The 6,000-nt window shown below is 42.7% G+C and overlaps 1 pseudogene; it reads left to right on the forward strand.

Annotated features, from left to right (window-relative positions):
• Nucleotides 1-5,112, forward strand: part of LOC133068882 (protein lifeguard 3-like) — a 76,154-nt pseudogene extending 71,042 nt beyond the window's left edge.
• The last annotated feature ends 888 nt before the right edge of the window (nucleotides 5,113-6,000 follow it).

The raw sequence follows: 6,000 nt of genomic DNA on the forward strand, positions 1-6,000 counted from the left end.
TATTTAGAAGTACAGATATACCTTCAAGATCCTGAACTCATTTCCTTTGGGTATACATTGAGACATGGGATTGCTGGATGACATGGTAGTTCTATTTCTAGTATGTTTGAGGAACCTCTATACTGTTTTCTGTAGTGGCTGCATTAATTTACATTCTTACCCATCGTTCCCCTGATGCTGGGAAAGATTGAAGGTCAAAGGAGAAGGGGGTGGCAGATAGGAGGTGGTTAGATAGCATCACCAACTCAATGGACATGGATCTGAACAAACTCCTGGAGACAGTGAAGGACAGGGAAGACTGGCGTGCTGCAGTCCATGAGGTCACAAAGAATTGAACATGACTGAGTGACTAAACAACACAACAATACCCACAGTGTACAAGGTTTTCCTTTTCTCTATACCCCTGCCAGCACTTAGCTCTTGTCTTTTCAATAACAGCCATTTTGACAGGTGTGAGGTGACATTTCATTGTGGTTTTGATTTGCATTTCCCTCATGATTAGTGACATTGAACATCTTTTTATGTACATGTTGGCTTTGTGTGTCTTCTTTGGAAAAATTATCTATTCATGCCCTCTGCCCATTTGAAAAATAGGATTGTTGGGTCTTTTGCTATTGAGTATGATTTTCCTATATATTTTGGATATTAACCCTTTACCAGAAATATGATTTGCATATATTTTCTCCCATTCTGTAGGTTGTCTTTTAATGTTATCGATTGTTTCTTCTGCTTTGCAGAAGATTTTTCGTTTGACCTGCATTTGCGCATGCTCAGTCGCTTCAGCCATGTCCGATTCTTTGCGACCCCACGGTCTGCAGCCTGCCAGGCTCCTCTGTCCATGGGAATCTCCAGGCAAGAATACTGGAATGGGTTGCCATGCCCTCCTCCAGGGCATCTTCACAACCTAGGATCAAACCCATGTCTCTTGCATTGCAGGCAGATTCTTTACCACCAAGCCACCTGGGGAAGCCCTTTTAGTTTGATGTAGTCCCACATATTTATTTTGGCTTTTGTTACTTATGCTTCTGGTGTTATATCCAAAAATTGTTGCCAAGACCAATAGTAAGGGACTGTCCCCCTATGTTTTCTTTAAAGAGTTTCATAGTTTCAGGTCTTTTGTTGAAGTCATTAATTCAAGTTAATTTTTGTGAATAGTGCAAGATAGGGATCCAATTTCATTCTTCTACATGTAAGTATTCAATTTCTCCAGCACCGTTTATTGAAGAGACTGTCCTTTCTCCACTGAGTATTTTTAGCTCCCTTGTCAAATAGCAGTTGACCATGTATATGAAGGTTTATTTCTGGGCTCTCTGTTCTATTCCACTTGTCTTTTTGTCTATGTATCTATTTTTATGTCAATATACTATTTTGATTACTATACCTTTGTAATATAGTTTGGCATCAGGAAGTGTGATGCTTCCTGTTTTGTTTTTCTCATATTTGTTTTGGCTTGAATAAGGTCTTTTGTGGTTCCAGATAAATTGTACAGTTGTTTTTTCTATTTCTGTGAAAAATTCCATAGGAATTTTGATAGTGATTACATTGAATCTGTAGATGACTTTGGGTGGACTGGAAATTTTAACTATATTAATTCTTCCAACCCATGAACATGGGATATCTTTCCATTTAATTGTCTTTTTCTATTTCTTTCACAAACGTCTTATAGGTTTCAGCATACAGATATTTTACCTCCTTGGTTAAATTTATTTCTAAGTATTTTGTTGTTTTTGAAGCTATTGCAAATGGAATTATTTTCTTTATTTCAGATATTTTGTTGTTAGTGTATAGAAACACAACTGATTCTTAGAAAATTTTGATGGGCTAAATTAAATTGTGTGTATTCTCTCTCTAGTCTGTTTTCTTTTCAGAAGGTAAGATGGGAAATATCACTTTACTTTAGATATATGACAATCAGTTTTTTTCTTTTAAACATTCTTCTCAGTCAGCAGTAGAAAACTTTTAGGTTGCTAATAAAGAACAAGAAACCCCTTCTTTTTAATGGATATTGCAAATAGCACATGGTCATATGAGATTTTTCTCCTGAGGCTCTCCTAAGCAATGGCCCTCAGTTTGTCTCTGCAAGTCTTAAAATCTTACTTGGGAGAACTTGTCTTCTAGCTTGGACATGCCTCCTAAAATGAATTTTAAACAATAGTTCTTGATAGAAATTTAAGTGAAGTCATGAGTTAGTTCCTTGTTTTGTTTGTCCTTCCAATTGTCTGGATAAATTATTGAATGCCTACTAAGTGTCTGGTGTTGTACAAGATGCTGTGAAGTACAGGCAAGCCTCATTATCTACAGATTCCATATTTATGACTTTGCTTACTTGCTAAAATTTACTGTAATCTTAGTCAGTGGCTCTTTTATGGTCATTTGTGGACATGTTTAGCATAGGGAAAATTTGAGTTGCCCAAAAAGCACATTCCCAAGGGAGGCAGAACAAGGTGTTTCTCCGTTTTATCTCTCATGCTCTAAATAAGTGTCTTTGTGTGATGTACTTAATGTCATGTTTTTGAATTTTTCTTGGTGATTTCCTTGTTTAAATACTGAAGCGCTGTCTAGGGTTCTAAAACACAGGAAAGCTGTGATGTGCTTTAGGGAGACTTTGTGTTTGTTAGGTAAGCTTTATTCAGTCATATAGTGCTTTTATTCAGAAATACAGTGCTATTGGCTGTGAGTTCAAGGAACCAACGACATATATTAAATAAGGCATCATTAAACAGAAACACACATAAAACAAGGTTATGTGTGGACTGGTTGATAAAACTGTGACCAGAATCTCATAAAAATCTAACCCTGTGTTTTCCCTGGGAGCAATGCTTTAGCGTTTGATAATTTGGTATTCATAGCAACTATAGGGAACATAACCAGCAGGAATAACCAGAATTGACTGCATATCAAAGGATGACAGTTTGCCCTGGTAGATGAAAGGAACACATATAAAACAAATAATGAACAACATAAACAACAAAAGTGGTATAAATAGCAAAGAAAAATCTGAGTGAGATGGAGGAAGACTTTGTGAAAGCAGTGGTCTTAAGTCTGGGCTCTGCAGGATGAAGGGAATTTAGGTAGACCCAGGAAGCTGAGAGTAAGGTCAGTAGTCATGTTAGGGGATGAGAGGTTGTAAGCCAGCTTGCTTGAATTTCAAGGTAGTTTTGAGCCTGAGACATGTGAGAAATAAAAGTAGAAAAATAGTGTGGGCGAGGTTATAGAGGGTCCTGGATGTTAGTCTGAGAGGATCTGGGTTTTTTCTTTAGACCAGTTGTTTAAAAAAGAAACAAAATAACTTTACTAAAGTATAATTTCCATACAGTAATACAATGCACCCATTAGTTTGATAGTTTGATGAACTTTGACAAATGTATACTAAAAACCACTACAATCAAGATATATATATATAATATTCTGACAACCCTAAAATGTTCTCTCATAGTCCTTTGCAATCAATACCCCTATCACTCATAATACTAGGAAAAAATATATAGCATAAATTTGCCTCTTACAGAATTATAGATAAATGAACTACTAAATATTCTTATCAGACGGGCTTCTTCTGCTCAGCATAATGTTTTTGAGACTTATCCATTTTGTATATAGTGCATAGTGTCTTTTGAAATGCAGAACAATACTTCATTTTATGGATGTACCAAAATCTGCTTATCTATTTGCCTGTTACATTTAGGTTGTTTCTAGTTTTGAGCTGTTATAAATAAAATTGCTATGGCCATTTATGTACAACTCTTTCTGTGGAAATATGTTCTCATTTTTCTTGGGTAAATATCTAAGAGTAATTCATATAAGTGTGTATTTAACTTTAAGAAACTGCCAAGCTATAATACTTCCAAAGTGGTTAAAACATTTTATATGAGGATTCGCGACACCAGGAGGCCGGCGACGCACCATCCGGAGCTCCAGGTCTCAGCAGATGGGGTCTCCCCTCAGCTTGGAGTCATCATGTCCCATCCCAGTGCCCCCCTCCATATGAGGACCCTATACCCTGGCTCTCTGCCCCCAGGGGGCTACGGGCAGCCGTCTGTCATGCCCGGGGGGTACCCTGCCTACCCACAGCCTGGCTACGGTCACCCTGCTGGCTACCCACAGCCTATGCCCCCAGTCCACGTGATGTCCTTGAACTATGGCCCAGGCCATGGCTATGATGGCGGGGAGAGAGCAGTGAGTGACACTTTTGGATCTGGAGACTGGGATGACAGGAAAGTCCGACATGCCTTCATCCGAAAGGTTTACACCATCATCGTCATCCAGCTGCTCATCACGGTGGCCATCGTTGCTGTTTTCACCTTTGCGAAGCCGGTCGGTGACTTCGTGAGGGCAAACATGGCTGTCTACTACGCATCCCATGCTGTCTTCCCGGTCACATACCTGACCCTTGCCTGCTGCCGGGCACCCAGACGCCGTTTCCCATGGAACATCATCCTGCTGACCCTCTTACTCTTGCCATGGGCTACATGACCGGCACCATCTCCAGTGTGTATAACACCAACGCCATCACCATCGCGGTGATCATTACTGCTGTGGTGTCCATTTCGGTCACCATCTTCTGCTTCCAGACCAAGGTGGACTTTACCTCATGCACAGGCCTCTTCTGCGTCCTGGGAATAGTGATGATGGTGACTGGGATTATCACTGCCATTGTGCTGGCCTTCAGACACATTTACTGGCTGTACATGGTCTATGCTGCTTTAGGGGCCATTTGTTTCACTTTGTTCTTGGCCTGTGACACACAGCTGGTCCTGGGGAACTGGAAGCACACCATCAGCCCGGAGGACTACATCACCGGCACCCTGCAGATCTACACAGATATCGTCTACATCTTCACCTTTGTGTTGCAGCTCGTGGGGAGTCGCAATTAAGGAGCACCTCTGGGGCTTTCCCTTCCCTAGAGGGCTGGGCCCTGTGACCCTGGTCTGGGCCTGCACCCATTTCCTTCTCCTCAAGTAATACGCCCATTTTTCTTTCTGTCCAGGGATGGGCAGCCTCTCTCGCATTGGATGTATAGGTACCTGATGGGGCTGGAGGAACTGAGGACTAACTCTTGCCCTTAGTGGACAGAGCTGGGCCAAAGATGTGTGTTTTCCCTCCACCCCACTACAGGGCACCAAAGCCTTAACAGCTGGGGTTGGAGTGGGGTGGGGTGAAAAGAGCCTGTTCTGTAGCTAAAAGGGAACATGAGAAGGAGAAGGGACTTCCTGGTGATAAGGTTTCCCCTCCCACTCCTGCCATGGGCTTCTGGGCTTGACAGCTGGAACATTTTTCCTCTCTCAATCCCAACAAAGCCAGAGAGCTGTCCCCTGCTTCCTGGACCATATCTTGTACTTTTTTGGCAACCCTTGGCACCTTTCAACACAGGAAGGTAGAGGGGGTTTGTCTCCCCTGCTTCAACCCCTTCTTTTGATAGCATTTATATACTGATCTTCTGGGTTAGGGGTGGGGAGGAAGAGGAGAGTGAGCAAAGTCAAGCACTGAGGCCAACTGAGAGCAGCATCTGTCCAGGGCTTCCTCAGGGCTTGTGTGGTAGAGAGCAGGCCCCCTGGCAGTCATCTGGTTCTCCGAAGCTGCCTGGGGCTTCTCTGGTACTTCTGAGATCTCTATAGTCAGTGGGACCACTTGCTTCCTGTGCTCAGGCTGCTCAGAGCAAAAAGTGAGGGCAGAAGTCAGGAGATGGGGTGGTGTGTAGGATCACTATGGCCAGGAAGAAACCAGGGTGAAGACAGCCTAGAATGTGGGCAGGGTCCCCCATCCTGAGAGATATGGAAGTCTACATGGTACCCAAGGGGCTTCCCTTCTGCTAAGTGGGGAGGACCCTGGGAGGAAGGAGAAGCCCCTCCTAGTCTGTGAACTCACGCTGGGGGGATTTAAGATGCCCCATCTCTCCAGCCAACTACCGCTTTCTTCATGACACCAAGTGCCTCAAGCTGGAATTGGGAAGGGGGGGGACAAGGGTCACTCTACGGGGTGGGGGTGGAAACCAAATCAGCC

Source organism: Dama dama, chromosome 14 (assembly GCF_033118175.1).
Source record: "Dama dama isolate Ldn47 chromosome 14, ASM3311817v1, whole genome shotgun sequence".
NCBI lineage: Eukaryota > Metazoa > Chordata > Mammalia > Artiodactyla > Cervidae > Dama > Dama dama.